Source organism: Camellia sinensis, chromosome 2 (assembly GCF_055761805.1).
Source record: "Camellia sinensis isolate YWXY chromosome 2, ASM5576180v1, whole genome shotgun sequence".
Classification (NCBI taxonomy): Eukaryota; Viridiplantae; Streptophyta; class Magnoliopsida; order Ericales; family Theaceae; genus Camellia; species Camellia sinensis.
Genome location: NC_138962.1, coordinates 190,569,962 through 190,587,218, shown reverse-complemented (window position 1 = coordinate 190,587,218; position 17,257 = coordinate 190,569,962). Strand labels below are relative to the sequence as shown.

At 37.3% G+C, this 17,257-nt stretch overlaps 1 pseudogene; it reads right to left on the bottom strand.

Moving 5' to 3' along the window:
• Positions 1-4,367: 4,367 nt before the first annotated feature.
• LOC114309109 (2-oxoglutarate-dependent dioxygenase 21, chloroplastic-like) lies at positions 4,368-17,257 on the bottom strand (annotated as a pseudogene).

Below are 17,257 nucleotides of genomic sequence, written 5' to 3'. Positions count from 1 at the left end.
ATATATATTTAACCTGATATTCATATGCATGTAACAGTGTTCAGCCACGGTCGAGATGTATGTGCTTATATTATATTATACGATATGTACGTGTTTACATGAAAACATGAAAGTACTATGGATTACATGCCTTATTTTGTATATTACCAACTAGCAGCCGTTTCTGTGTTTTCTTATTATGAGTTGGGTAAAAGGTAGCAATATGATTTGTACAAAATTTCCTTTAACCAATTGTGAAACACGTGCAGAGGTGATGTGTCTGAAAATAGATACCAAAAGGGAAATTTATGGGTTTTGTGTTTGTAGATAAATATTTTTAAAAATATTTGGGGCGAGAGTAACTGAAATTTTTTTGGTTTGTTTGGTTATATTTTGAAAATAATTTTGCAGTTTGAGAGTTTAGTATGATTTGATGTAGTTGAGAAGATGTCTGTTAGAGAACAAATGATTGAGAATGAGAGAGAAGAGAGAAAAAGTGATTGATTGATATGTAGGAGGGAGAAAGTAATTTTGGAAATTTCGTTTTCAAAAAATTGGAATGAAACAAAAATTTTAAAATTTTCCTCAAAACTTGCATCTTCACATACAATTTTGTAGAAGCCCTCCCTTTTTTTTTTTTTTTTTTTAAAGAAGGGTAAAATTCTCATTTTTCCCGTAATTATAAAAAATAAAAAATAAAAAAATTCAAGAAAACGAAAACACACGCACAGGTAAATGAAAAGCAAAGGGAACATGGTATGGTGAAGGGCAATTGGATAATTTTACAAATAGACACCTCACTAAAAAGTCAAAAAAAAGCCAAAAAGCCTATTCCAAACCAGACTTTTTAGCCCCAGACTAAGATAGTCAAAAAGTCAAAAAGCCAACCCACATCCCAAACAAACCTTTAGAATAACAGTAAGTCCAAGTATCGATCCATAGGGACAAATGTGAAATTGAACTAATTTAATTGTTAAATTGTTAAATTAATTTTGATAACAAGATGGATGGTTCATAAACTAACAATAATTAAAATGAACTAAGAAATTAATTTGACAATTAAAATTGAAGTTGGAGATATTGATTTTGGAAAAATCCTAGGGTTATGAATTCATCACTAGCTACATAAATAGGTTCTCAAATTGGAAATCAATTATGTTACGGTTCGAACCACATAATACTTCACAACTACAAGTTCGAAGCATTGATCAAGAGAATTATCACGTTCAATGTATAGGCACGAACCATCTCAAGTAATACGAGTCGTTTGCTCTAAGTTAGGGTAGCAACACGACTTATCTCTCATAGTATGGCTCGTCTCATACATTGAATATGAAATAATAGAAAACCATAGCATGAAAAGCATTCAACAATCACAGAAAGTAGAATACTTGAAGAGAATACTGAAAAATATATTTGAAAACTTAAACACCATATAACTTATTCAAACCATTACATAATCAAAAACTAAAAAGAAAACCCTATTTACTTGGCTAGGGTTTCACCAAAACTCTAGAAATAGAAGAACTGGCCACTCATGGAGGAGTGGGAAGAGGTAGAGGAAGAGAAAACCACCATGAGAGATATTCTTGAAGCTTGAAACCCTTCTCTTCAAACCCTAGCCCCTCCTATCCTTTGGAAATTTTAGAACCCTAATCTAGCCTTTTTCTGCCTTTTATACCTCCAGCTTTTCAAAACAGGTTCAAAACATTGGGCACAATTTTCGAGGTACGGCTGCATGTGCGGGAAATGCCACCGTATATGCGGCGAGGGTTCCACACGTGCGGGAAAAACCTCCGCACTTGCGATTTTAGTGGTCTCTATTTGGCTCCAATGGATGGGTCGTACGTACGGGAAGCACTTTTCTATAGGAATGTAATCGGTTTGGTACGGTCGGTATTTAGGTAAAAAATTACACTGAACCGATAATGTCAGTTTTATTATTTTGAATACCAATACAAACCACTTCTCCCATCAAACCCCACTGAACCGAACAAATTGAAACGGTTAGGTTTGATGCGGTTTAATCAGTTTAGGATTTTTCAAACTTGAGCCACTTTTAAATATAATCATTAAACTACATAAAAACATTAAATTAGTTATTTGTCTACCATTTCAAACATATCCAATCCATCTATTTAATACATACTTTTCAATTCCTAAATTAACAAAAATAAAAACAAAAAAAAGTTTGAAAATACTAAGGTTTCAAGAATAATGAGTTAGAGTTAAGATTATATATAATAAGAGTTTACAAACTTAGGTTATAAAGATGATAAGGTTAGTTAATTAAGGTTAATAATTTATTATACTTATTAATATCATTATATTATTAGATTATATATATATTATAAATACAATATATGTTGAAGCGGTCGGTTTCGGTGATCAATGCACAAGGTGCTTAAACCGATACCGAATTGAAAATCGAAAAAAATCAAATTTAAAAATTTAAAAACGGCACAGACCGATTCTTGTTAAAAAAAAAAAAAAAAAAAAGACCAAATATAGCCGGTATGGTCTGGTTCAATTAGTTTGGTCGATTTTTTTTTATTATTTTTCTTACATCCCTACTTTTCTACTAAAAATACTGCGTTTTTGTTCATTCTATGCTTCCACCGCATCCAACTTGATTGACATTAAACAGACATAAAATATACAAATTGATTGGAGAGTAAGATTAAGAGATCCTAGTTAAAGGCCTTAATGATATACAATCCGACTTCAATCACATCCCCTAACTTACAACTTGCTAGTCCTCGAGCAAGGTATAAAGAGAAAAAAAATTAAACAAAATCTAGCTACCTCCTCTTTCGTGGGATGAACGATTGGATTTAGCATATGCAACAATCTTTTAAACCACAAAGTTACCCCAAGTGGACAAGTATAGTCTCGTGAAGGTTTCCAGAAATGATACGCCCAAACATTAACATATTCATATCTGCCCAACAACAATTAACCACACTACTCCACCCAAGAATTAACTTATGTGCCAACTACAGTGCAATATTAAGACATGATGAGTTATTGAAGGCACAGTGGACAAGTATAAAGGAATCTATTAAGCAAAAACCACAATTCTGTAAGTCTCTTATACTTGTGAATGCTAATAAAACACATCATCAGTGCCCTCAGTGTAAAGTGCAATCCCCATAACTAGTTAACTGTCCACTATAATAGCCTAGTGTAACTCACAAAAAGACCCAACATATATAGAAAAAAATAAAAAAATAAAAATACTAAACTTTTTGCAACTAGGATTCTCAAAAAAAAAAATTCTTTTTTTTTTTTTTTCTCTAAGACAGTTCAATGTCCTGATCCATTAAGTTTTCTAATCAACCCATGTAACAAGCAATGGACCAATGACTCTCAAACCAAACAGTTTTAGGGCAGTAGGTGTAGAGACACCCCTACGGTCTTAATTACTTGAGCTGAAAAGACTACGGATCCAAACAAGTCATTTTCCTTATTTTTCCTTAACTGTGCAATGTCTAGGTCCCTTAAGCTTTCTGATTAACCTATGTAGCAAGTATTAGGCCAATGACTCTCAAACCAGACAGTTTTAGGGTACTAGGTGTAGAGACATCCCTACGAGTTTAATAACTCAAGTTAAAGAGGTTACGAATCCAAACAAGCCAATGTTTTTATTTTTTTTATTTTTTATTTTTGAAGAATCAAGGCTACTCATTTATTCTTTTTCTGCAACACTGGACAATTATCAATGATGTACACTGGGGATTATAATAGAGAGGTCACCGCTATGATAGTGTGTTCATGTGAATGAAAGCATGCTCATGACAAGTCTACTAATACCACAAACACAAACAACTATCCTAATGCAAACATCTCATGCGAGTATTTACCCAATAAACCTTTTTCATATTAGTCCACCATGTTCCCCAATTAACATATGCTTATGTCACCACCTTACCAGCAAAAAGCCAAAATCAAGTGAAGTGGTGCAATCAAGTAAAGCAAGTACAAACATGAATTATGAATTATGAGCCAAGTAGAAGTACACAAAAGAAATTACCCTCAACCCCCAACTTGAATATAACATAGTCTCAATGAAAACAAATATGAAGTAGATAGCAAAGAGAGAGAGAGAGAGAGAGAGAGGATATTATCAAACAGTGTAGGTGCACATCTAGCTAGGCACATACGAACAAAACACACACATACACACCTGCTTTGTCTAGTTGGTTGTTGGTGCAATGGAGTGACTGTTTGGTATTGATTTTGGCAATTAGAATTGGATTTTATCCAGAAAATTCTAGCACACATGCCTTTTATTCATTTCATTCAGTACAAGTATAGAAGAAAAAAAACACATGAGGCTTCATTTTTATCCCAAAGAAATAACAAAATTTTGAGCTTTAACCATTATTTTAAGAACCTTTATTTAATAAAACAACATATATCTTAAAAGATCTTAAAAATTTTGAGGTCTTTTCAAATATGAGCCTTAAGAGATTGTCTAACTCAACTAATGGACAAGCCACTGCTGTCTTCTTCATCAATGTATCTATGTACCTTCCCAGCTTCATGATATCATTCCTAGAAATATAGTCAAGAAATCCACAAAAGTTTCCTTCTCTGTATCCAGATGGGTGTTCCTCATCCACTAGCCCCGGCGCCGGAGCAACCATCTTCTCCAAACTTAAGCTATGATGGCTAGCAATTGAAAACCTCTTCTTTTCCAAGTTCAAAGTTGCTCTATGAACCACACTTTTGTACTTTCCATTGCTCAACACTTCCATTTGATCTCCCCACTAGACTATGAGCCCGCCTTCAATGACTGGAACAGCTAGCCAGTTCTTATCATGGTCCATGATTTGGAGCCCTTGGTGGGTTTGGGTTAAGATGGTTAGGGTTCCATAGTCTGAGTGTGGTCGCATGCCTAAGGCGAGGTCTGATTCAGGGCAAGCAGGGTAGCAGTTTACAACCATCACTTGGGAGCCTTGTTCATGATGACAACTTAACATTGAAGCAACCACTGCAGCAACCTAAGCAACCTATTGTGCAGCAACAATCTAAGGCTATAGCTACTGCAACAGATCAAATAGAGCAAGAGCAGGTCAAGTTTCAGTCCAGGAAAGCTGGACACATACAGACTTAAATGAATGTGTATCATAAGTCCTGTGCTATGTCCCATCTAAGCATTTTTACTTGTATAGTTAGTTTGTTAGGTGATTAGTTAGTGAGTTAGATATACAATTAGTTACTAATATGTGTATATATAAGAAACAATGTAATAGTTAGAAGTTGAGTTGAATTCAGTTTTTCTTCATGGTGTCAGAGCAGATAGAGCTCTAACGAGCATTCAACAATGGCGTCTTCAATGCCAATGTCTACTGTTCTTCATCCAAATCTTTCTCTTCTTCTTTCAAATCTCAACTCCTTAGTCATAGTAAAACTTGACTCATCAAATTACCTAATTTGGAAAAGTCAAGTTCAGAATTTGTTTTGAGCTACAGAATTCTTGGGATATCTTGATGGATCTGTTGATTGTCCTCATCCTACAATTGTGAATGCACAAAACAATCCAATCTCCAATCCAGAATTCAGCAAATGAAAGCTTATTGATGCACATCTTCTTAGTTGTTTAACTGCAACTCTATCACCACCAGTTTTTTCCTCAGTGTTGCATCTAAAGCATAGTCATGAAGTATGGATTGCTTTGGAGAAGAGGTTGATTGCTTTATCAAGATCACATATTCATCAACTCAAGAACAAACTTCAAACACTTTCAAAGAAATCTCAAACTATGGAGGCCTATTTGCAACAGTTCATGGAAATTTCGGATCAAATTGCATTGGTCACTACACTTATAGATAATGAGGATCTTATTCTTCTTGTTTTGAATGGTCTTCCTGATGAATATAATTCATTCAAAACAGCTATTCAAGCACGATCTGATGCTGTAACCATGGAAGAATTGTCTTTCTTATTATGTTCAGAAGCAATTCATATTGAGAAGATCAATTTACATGCTTCTTCTAATATTGCCTTCTCTGTGATTTAAGGAACTCCTTCTGAACATCAAACCCTAGCTTCGCCATATCAGTCATCTCAAAATTCACAACATCAACAATTTCAGTCTAGAAATACTCAATACAGTTTTTCTAATTACAGAGGAAATCGTTCAAATCTTCGTGGTAGAGGTCGCTATACCAATTCTTCTAATTATAGAGGTCGTCATGGAGTCTTGTTTGCCAGATCTATGGCAAAAACAATCACTCAGCTCTTGAGTGTCGCAATCGCATGAATCCAGCTTATGCACCTTCATAAGGATCTGTTCCTGGTTCATCTCCTCAAGGCGGCTATTCTCTACCCTCTCCCTATCATGGTGTTCCTTCTACTTCTTCATCCTCTACTACTCCTCGAGCCTTTTCTGCCACAGGTCCTGCTCTTTCTTCTTCATCTGAAGCTTCTCCTTGGTATCTCGATTTTGGTGCTACCACACACATCACCAATGACTTGCAACATATGCATCTGTATCACCCATATCAAGGCCATGATCAGGTTGTGGTAGGCAATGGAGACTCCCTTCCAATTTAGCATAGTGGAGCTGGTATTCTTCCTAATCCTACCTTTCATTTCCAGTTGAAAATTTTTCTTCATGTTCCCCAAATTTCTTCCAATCTTATTTCTGTTCATCAGCTTACTCAAAACAATAATTGTACACTCACTTTTGATCAAAATTCCTTTGTTGTTTAGGACAAAACTTTGAAGGATGCGCTTTCTAGAGGTTTTCACTCTAATGGTCTTTATCAGTTTTCCTCTCCCCGACAAGCTTATGTCTCTCAAAGCACCTCCTCTACCTTGTGGCATAAACGATTGGGTCATCCCGCACATGCTACATTCAATAATATAGCTAATTCTATTCCTCTTGGTTGTAATAAAAATAATACTGGACTTTGTTCTCATTGTTGTGTAGCCAAAAGTCATCGTTTGCCCTTTACATTGTCTTCTTCTATTGTAAATCAACCTCTTGCCCTCATCTATAGTGATGTCTGGGGCCCTTTCACTCAAGATCATTCTCAATATAGCTACTATGTTGTGTTTGTTGATGATTTCAGTGGCTTTACTTGGTTGTTTCCTTTAAACTACAAGAGTGAAGTTTATGCTAAATTTCTAGAGTTCAAGGTGTTTATGGAAAAACAATTCACTACGTCTCTTAAGATTTTATGATCTGATGGTGGAGAATATTCTAATCATAAATTTCAACAATTTTTTAAAGAAAATGGTCTTATTCATCAGTTTTCTTGTCCTCATACTCCATCCCAAAATGGATTGACTGAAAGGAAACACAGACATATCATTGAGACAGCTATCACTCTCTTGCATCACTCCTCTTTGCCTCTTAAGTTTTGGTTTGAGGCTGTCTCTACTGCTACATATCTCATTAATCGTTTGCCTAGGTCCCAATCTCCTTGTCTTAGTCCCTTTGAGATTTTGTTTGGTACCAAACCTAACTATTCTTTTCTTAGAGTCTTTGGTTGTTGTTGTTATCCCTGGCTTCGACCATATACTACTCACAAACTTGAGCCTCGGTCTCTTCCCTATGTGTTCATTGGTTATCATTCCTCCATGAAGGGGTATAGATGCTTGGATCCTGCTACTAGCAAAGTTTATATATCTAGGCATGTGATTTTTGATGAAAATCAATTTCCCTTTGCTGAATCATCCTCTTCAAACACCTTTTCTCCCTCTTTGTCCACTCTTTAGTCTTTCTTCTGGACTTCTCCACCTGTTGCTTCCTCTCCTTCTTCTGATTCTTCTTCCGCTTCCCTTTTACCTATCTCATCTGCTCTATCTTCTTCTCCTTCATCTTCATGTCCTCCTTTATCTGCTCATCTAGGTATTCAATTAACTATTCTTATTCCTATTCTTCCTCCTCTAATATTCATCCTATGGTTACCAGGTCTAAGGATGTTTCTTCTCTCTGTTTCTCAGCTTCTCTTTCTCCATCTCTCATTGAACCTACTTCCTATAAAGAGGCTCTTCAATCTCCTCATTGGCTGGCAGCTATGCAATCTGAATTTCAAGCTTTACAAGCTCAGCATACCTGGACTCTTGTTCCCTCTTCTACTGCCAAACATGTTATTGGTTGTAAATGGGTTTTTAGGATCAAGAAACACTCTGATGGTACCATTGCTAGGTACAAGGCCAAGTTGGTTGCCAAAGGTTACTTGCAAGAAGAGGATGTGGATTTCCATGATACTTTTTCTCCTGTTACTAAACATCCTACTGTCCGAATTTTGTTTTGTTTGGCTCTTCACTTTAATTGGTCTATTAGGCAGTTGGATATATCTAATGCTTTCTTGCATGGTAATCTTGATGAAGATGTTTTTATACACCAGCCACCTAGGTTTGTCTATCCTGCTCAACCCTCTTTTGTCTGTAAATTGAACAAATCTCTCTATGGGCTTAAACAAGCTCCTAGGGCTTGGTATACTGCCATTTCCTCCTATCTTCTTTCCACTAGTTTTGTTCATAGTCAATGCGATCACTCTTTGTTCATTCAGAAAACTTCTTCTACCATTACCTATCTTCTTGTCTCTGTTGATGACATTTTACTCACTGGCAACTCCTCATCTCATATTCAATCTCTCATTTCTCATATGAATTCAGTTTTTGTTCTCAAGGATCTAAGCTTGGTTAATTATTTTCTGGGTATTGTTGTTCACCATACTTCTGCTGGTCTATTTTTGTCCCAACATAAATATGCCTTAGATATTTTGATCAAGGCTGGTCTTGCAAAGTGTAAGCCTTACTCATCTCCTTTGTCTCTCAAACCTCCATCTTCTTCTTCTGACTCTTTTTTGCCTTTTCATAATTCTTCTCTCTATAGGAGTGTTGTTGGTGCTCTTCAATATCTTACTCTCACCAGACCTGATCCTTCCATTGCTGTTAACATGGCCTGTCAACATATGCACATGCCCGCTGTGGTTGATTTTGCTTCAGTTAAAAGGATCCTTCGATATCTTAAAAGTACTCTGCACTATGGCCTTAATTTTAGTCCTGGTTCTTTTGATCTGCAAATCTTCTCTGATGCAAACTAGGCTGGTGATCAATTTGACCGCAGATCAATTTTTGGTTTTTGTGTTTTTCTGGGGTCCAACCTCATTTCTTGGCAAGCCAAGAAACAACCTACTGTTGCTAGGTCTTCCACTGAGGCAGAATACAAATCATTGGCTCGGGCTGCAGCTAAAGCTTCCTGGGTTCAAATGCTTTTGGTTGAGATGTTCTTGTCCTCTTCCACTATTCCTACTCTTTAGTGTGATAATTTTTCTGCTATTTCCCTTACTTCTAATCCTGTTTTCCATGCCAGGACTAAACATTTTGAAATAGATTATCATTTTGTTAGAGAAAAGGTTTCTTCAAAAGAAACTTCAAATCAGACATGTTCCTCCTCTGAGCAGATTGCTGAAATTTTTACTAAACCTTTGTCTATCTCTCGATTTCATTATCTGCAATCCAAGCTTCTGGTGACTGCTGCCCCATTCAGCTTGAGGGGAGCTGATGAAGACTTAACATTGAAGCAACCACTGCAGCAACCTAAGCAACCTATTGTGCAGCAGCAGTCCAAGGCTGCAGCTACTACAACAAATCAAACAGAGCAAGAGAAGGTCAAGTTTCAGTCCATGAAAGCTGCACACATAGAGACTTAAATGAAGGTGTATCATAAGTCCTGTGCTATGCCATCTAAGCATTTTTACTTGTATAGTTAGTTTGTTAGATGATTAGTTAGTTTGTTAGGTGATTAGTTAGTAAGTTAGATATACAATTAGTTACTGATATGTGTATATATAGGAAACAATGTAATAGTTAGAAGTTGAGTTGAATTCAATTTTTCTTCAGTTCAATGTCTTCATGTAAGTAATTAGGGTTTAGCCCTAAGCTCTCAAAAACTAGCTCCATTAGTTGCCTTTGTAACACTTCCATGGCCTTTGCATAGTTTCCCATCTTCTCACTCTGGTGAAAGTTGAAAACAACACATTTATTTTTGAAATAACTTCAAAGGAAAGTCTCACAATTGCAAGAATGATGTGATTTTTAGAAAGAGTTATGTGCACAGAAAAATCAATCTGTGGTTCAAATTTTGAGTTGTGTACGTAATACTACCGTTGGAATTTTATTATATATCATTTCTAGCTGCTAAACAACATGAACATGAGCGTAAAATCATTAGATGCTATGCATGTAGAGATTTACATTCAAGATCTTTTTTAAAATCTACTTAGTACAGTACATAGGTAATTGCTTAGACTTCTGAAATAACTTCAAATGAAAATCACAATCACTAGAATGATATGAATTTCACACAAGTCAACTGCACAAAAAATTAATGTGTGGTTCAGATTATGAATTTGATACACATTAATTTTTTTTTTAATGTATTTTTCTATGCATGTAATATTGTTGTTTAAATTTTATTGTATATCATTTCCAGTTACTAAACAAATTGGATATAAGCGGGAAAATGCTAGGGATGTAGAATTTTTCTTAGAAATTATAAGTTCCAAATAAGTACTTATCTTTCAAGAATCATTTACTCTAAACCTAGTTCTCATCATGGAAAAGCATTCGAGATCTTTTTAAAAATCTACTTACTAGTAGCTTGGGGGGTTCGTAGGCCATAGATCGATCCAAGTGGATATTGGATCAGAGTAATGCTTGATGAAGTCTCTCCAAAAGTAAAATGTGTCCTTGACATGATTCATACTGTTAATTTCATGTATAGAGAAAGAGAGAATACATTGTATGTATTGATTGATATTAATTGATTGTGTATATACAATGTTCAGAGAAGACTCTCCTTTATAAGGGAGAGTGTGTACAGAGGGGCCAAAAGTGGCCGAAAGAGGCAATGCACTAAGGAACAACATTATGAAAGCTGGTTGGTAGACAGCTCATATACAGCTAGCTAATATACTACTAATATATTCTAACATCCCCCCTCAAACTCAAGGAGGATAGTGAAAAACCAACTTGAGTTTGAAAAGAGTAACAAAAACGTGAAAATAAATTGACAAATAAGATAAAAGAGGATAGGAGACACTGTGTGGTCGTGTCAAATCGCTGTAGAAGACACTGTATGGTCGTGTCTATATAAACCGGAATCAATGTCAGGACAATTTACGAGGTCATACTAGACCGATGTAGAAACTAACTAGAATCAATGTCGGGACAGTTTACAGGCTCATGCTGGACCGATGTAAAAGCTAACTGGAATCAATGTCGGGACAGTTTACGGGTTATGCCGGACCGATGTAGAAAATACACTGTATGATTGTGTATATAGGCTGCCCAAAAGATATACATGTATATATATATATATATATCGAGCCCACAAAAGTTGCGCCCTCAAAAGGCGCGCCCAATTCATCAAAAGTCGTGCCTGACAGAAATCATTGAGCGGCGAGCCATTAAAAATCGCGTCGGACACGCGGCGATGCACGTGATCGACAGAGCGTCGTGTCGTCCTCTTCATCATTGTCTATATAAACCGAGGCGAAGGCTTTGCAAACCAAACTAGTTTGAAACCTCTGAACATCTTCGTTCTGAAACACTCTGCAACCAACCCTTTCTGACATTACCAGTCTGAAATTGCTGCTTCTCTAAAACACTCAACAACCCAGAACATGGCCTCTTCTTTCCGTTCAGCAACCCAGAACATGGCCTCTTCTTCCCGTGGTCCGCTCACCCTCTTTCCAGACCTCAACGAGTCCACAAAAGAGATAACTGGTGCGGTTGCCCTTGAACCTCAACCAAGCGCCCCTAGTTTTGCTCTATTGAACTTTCTTATGATGTCTATGGAGCAAATAATGGCTGTTCAATATGATATTGAGGCCAACCATCATACATTAAAGTCATGCGTGGAGACCGGGTCACAAACTTGTCTCACTGGCTTCAGAATAGGACCAGTGAGGTACAGCAGGAAAATGCCCAACTGACTCTGCTCCAACGCATGTATAAGGATGCGCGAGCAGAGATATGTGTGCTGAAGGCGAAAAACAAGGAACTGAAATGGAAGCCACTGTTATGTTCCGATTTGGAGGACCGCCATATGTAGCGTTTGAGGAGCAGCAGGGAGGCAACGTGCTCGGCGGCGTGGGAAACACGGAGGCAGCACCGTCAAGGGTCGCCCAGGACGGAGGCAAGAAGAAGAGACCGGCGGCAGAGTAGAGAAGGAAAAAGAAAAATCCCTCCTGTGTGAGGGAGGTAGTTTGTTTGAGTTGGTTTTGTTGTGTTTTGTTTTTGTAATTTTTTTTATTTTTTATTTATTTTTATTTATTTATTTATTTTTGTGTGGGGTGTGGGTGTAAGCAGAACTGGAATTGCAATGGAAATGTAGGACTTGAATTTGGTGGTTTTGTGAATAATAGTATGTGATAGTATGCTTACACTTTGAGTATTGGATACTGTTGTGCTTGTGATAAAAGAAAATAAAATAGGATAAAATAAAAGAGGAAGAAACGGTGGGTATGGTGGTATGGGAGAGAGACACACGCTGGACAGGTGAAGGAGGATGGGTTGGAAAGTTGACAAAGTGGTGGATGTCCTTGAGTAGAGAGTGAGACTGAGAAGTGTGTTTTCAAACTGCCAAAAGGGAGAGAGAGAGAGAGTGGATTGAGTAAAAATATTTAAAATGTTTTCATCATAAAAAAAAAAAGAAAGTGAGTGGGTGATATTATATTAAGAAGTTGGGTCCATGGAAAGAGAAGTGAGGTCAGGTTGGAGTCTCGAAGGCGGTGACCTTCTCGACGATGAAGTCTCAGCTGTTTATGGAAGCACCGAAGGCCAACGACGCTGTAAAGTTCTACAAGGCCACGTTTGAGAGAGAGAGAAGAGACCCTCCTCCCTCAAATTAATGGTGTGTTTTGGTAGCAGCACGGCAAGGGGGAAACGCCAATCGCCACCATAGACCAGAGGATGAAACGCCGATCGCGACGGGAGCGCGGCGGAGGCGTGGAAGCTCGCCGACGAGACAATTGGTGGTGAGCCTCGCCACGTGGAGTTGTAGTCGGAGCCACCACCGATGGCGGCGACGAACAGTGAGGAGAGAGAGAAACCCGATGAGGAGATTGAGGATGTAGATTCCAAAGATGGAAGATGCCACTGAGCCATCAGTTGTCGATGACAGTGCAAAAAAACCAACCACAGGAGCAACCAGTAAGTGAATCTGTTGAAAAGGAGGCGTAAGAGCCACAGCCAGTGGAGGTTGTTGAGAAGGAACTCGAGGTAGAGCCAAAAGATAGGGACTGAGTCAAAGAGGTGAGCCAATATCGGTGGAGAAGATCCAGTCGGTTCAAGGTGGGTTGGTGGTGATGGGTTGACTGGGTGAGTCAAGGACAGCGAGTCAAGGATAGCGACTCGAAGGAGTTGGGCGTGAAGGTGGTGCTGGTAAGTGGCGGTGATGGTGGTGTTGGTCGTAGTTCGCCATGGCCGTTTCTGTTAGAGATAGAGAGAGATTGTGGTTATCTAGTTGGTGTCAAACTCATGCATGGATCATAAATAGCCATGTAAAACGGTGGCCCACCGATGTCGATACGACCACCATTTTTGCCAACCCCATAATAGATTGCAGCACTGTTACGGTGTGAAGAGAGCTTGTGTGTATGATTTCCAAAGAAATGCTCTCTCCCTCCAACCCAAGACAGGAAGAGAGAGACCATGTATGTATATCTTTGTCACCCCATGAGAGAGGTTGATCATTGTATGTGGAGAAGTCGCCTCTGGTGGCGACGAACTGGAGGCTATATGTATTAATAGAGATGATAGCGGAATAGGTTGAGGTCCGGTGGGCGGCTAAGGTGAGGTTGTCGCCCGCCGGTGAAGCGAAAATACTAGGTTCTAAACCCGCTCTGATACCATGTTAATTTCATGTATAGAGAAAGAGAGAATACATTGTATGTATTGATTGATATTAATTGATTGTGTATATACAATATTCAGAGAAGACTCTCCTTTATAAGGGAGAGTGTGTACAGAGGGGCCAAAAGTGGCCGAAAGAGGCAATGCACTAAGGAACAATATTATGAAAGCTGGTTGGTAGACAGCTCATATACAGCTAGCTAATATACTACTAATATATTCTAACACATACTTGTGTCATACCTTACCGGATTACGAACATCAGCCGATGCAAGATGCATCTTCTCCTCATTAGGCAAGTCAAAAAACTTTGTTGCAACGTCTACGGCATCATTTATGAACAAAGAGGGAATTCTGTGATTTTTTTGATCAGCAAAAAGAACAACTTTATTGATGACAACAACATACAACAATATGGATTACATCAATAATTAGGGTGAAGAGACACCCCAAAATCAACCCAGAGGATTGGTGAGATACCAAACCGAAAAAGAACACAAACAAAGCATAAGGATTCATAACACAAATCCTGCCAACATCACTTCGTAACCCCTCCTCCCGCCCAAGAGCTTGTCGAAGTGCAGACTAGCAGACAACAATAGCCACCCAAGCTCTCCACCAAGCACAACTCAGCAGCATCAAGGCTTAGGCACACTTCTGATCTGCTACATGTTACAGATGATGTCCTGAACTGAATAAGAACACCCCTTTGAATGAGCTTTGACCCAAAATGCCACTCTCGCCATGATCAAATCACGCAAGTCTTCTAGGCAAATTTGCTTCCCACTAAAAATCACTTCATTTCTGAGTTTCCAAACAGACCATGTGATTGCCATTGGAATTACCTTCCAGATTTTAGCTTCAAATTTTCTCCATTTAAACCTCATCCACCAATGTAGCAACCCTTCAACACTACCAAGCAATACTCATTGCAGCCTCCACCAATTCAACAAGCTTGACCATACTTGCCAGACAAAGGGACACCAGAGTAACACATGAGTGACTGATTTAGCATCATTCCTACCAAAATCACAGTTAACTGAAGTACTTTGATTCAGCACACCAATCCGTGATTAATCAACTGTTTAAATTAAACACAAGGCTCTACGCAAATTTGAAAGATAATATTGCAACAATATGCATGCATGCAATCGAATTATACGTAAAAATCGAAAGACATTAGCTCGATAAATTATATTTAAGAGAAATTATTTTTGTTTTACATGCTTAAATTACATCAACCTACGTATGAGTGGTTCATCATTTAATTGTACCTAAAAAATATAAATAATTATACTAATTTCTGACAGTTTAAGTTTATTTAGAGTACAATATAACTTATTTGAATAGTAAATTAAATTCTCCCTTCATGCTCTAACCCAACACATTTTTTTCTTCAGGAAATAATATAAAGAGCGACGTGCATAAGTTGCTTGAAGAAATACCAAGATTTGAATTATGATGAAGAATAATAGGGAAAAAAAATGCTACATATAGCTGCAATTACCTACTAGGCACAAAAGTGAACGGCACATCCACTTCCTCGCATTTAGAGGGTAAGAAATGCAGGCAAGAAACATAAACATACGTAGCATTACCATGTACAAAAAATGTGTCACTAGAAAAGTGCATGACAGGCAATGGCACACAAGGATAATCCGAGACCAGAAAGAAGGGCTATAATGGGCAGGGTGGAGGTGGAGTGGTGGTTCAAGGCAAGGCTATGCCTTTGCAAAGGAGGAAGTACAAAATGGTCAGGGACATGGGATACCCCCATTTGGGTTAGTGTTGCACTAGTAAATAAATTGCCAGAGACTAATCCATCTCGCTCACCTATTCTCTCTCTCTGCTAATATTTTTGTGAGTGAATCTGATTTTTGATTTCCTATGACCTTGCCTATTTATAATCAGAAATAATGGGTTTTTTTTTTAATTTAATTTTCTTGACAAAGATTTTGTTCCGGTACAGTTATACAGTGAATGTAAAGTGTTACATTGGTACCCATTACATAGACACATAGTATATATATAAATTAATATATTCACAAGTTGAGTATTTACTATTGAGTAGTAATATCTAGAAAGCTTTCTGTTCATAAATGGAGAGAGAGAATCTAAGATGTTTTTGGATAATGTGGGACCCAAAAAAGTGAATGAGAATTATACAACCATTTTTTAAGTTTGTGATTGTGATGTCATATTGTACATTGAATCTATTTTTGTGGTTTGATTCATTTGAATTTGTTGTGGGAAAGCTTATACACTCACTTATAATCTTCACTCTCAATGCCTTCATGGTAAACTTTGTATTTTATGAAGGAAAAAAAAAACAGTTACACATGTAAATATATAAAGAAACTTAATGAGTATATTTAGATGGCTTTGCACGTCTATGTAAATGTAAATTCACATATACATGTTGTGTTTGCTCTATGAATAAATAGAAGTTGGTAAACATGATTTTTGGAATGGCTTAGACTCAATCCAAAGACATGAAATGGAGAAGATTCTTAGTTAGACATAGTAATGTGTCATCACTATATTGATAATAAATATAAGTTGTAAGATTTATTTAAGGGGTTTTTTTTTTTTTAAGGTCCCTGGTATTATGATTTTATAGCATAAAGGACACTCAATATTTTCATGATGTCTAAGGTCCCTCAACATCAATCCAGAGAAAATTCGATTCAGAGAATTTCTCTGGGGTTGAAACCAGAGAAATTCTCTAGTTTTTGAACTGAAAGGGCTTCTAATTAATGCTTACATGATGATGGAAATCAAACAGATACATATATATAGTTTCTAGGGAATTTGAGAGGCTGCGGACATGGCTAGTTTGACTCTCAGATCTTTTCTGAATATCTTTCCAGAAGGAGACTTTGGAATGGCATGAACAAAGTACACCTTGTGCAGTTTCTTGTACAACACCACCTGTTTGTAAATTCATCGCCAAAAATAAGAAACCCATTTGGTGAATTAATTGGTTTGGTTTTCACGTTTAGAATCATTAATCTCATCACTCACAATAATAGATACATAAACATAGACATACCTGCTTTGCTATGAATTCTTTAACAGCATCTTCTGTAAGTTCTAACCCATTTGACCAAACCACAAATGCTACAGGAACTTCATCGGCAACATCACCTTTTTGCCTGATTAATTTGCATTAATTAAATTACGCTCGTAGTTAATTTCCAGCACGGATATTGGGTTTTTAATTAAGTTGGTGAACATTGTTCTGACTTGTATACAACTCTTCTCTCCAGAGAAAATTGAAATGAGTACCAAAGAAATCCAGAGAAAATTGTGGAGAGGAAATTTGTATGGCTATCCAGGAAATTTCTCTGACTTTGCAAATTTCTCTGGCTCTATTAACTACAATTAAACCCAT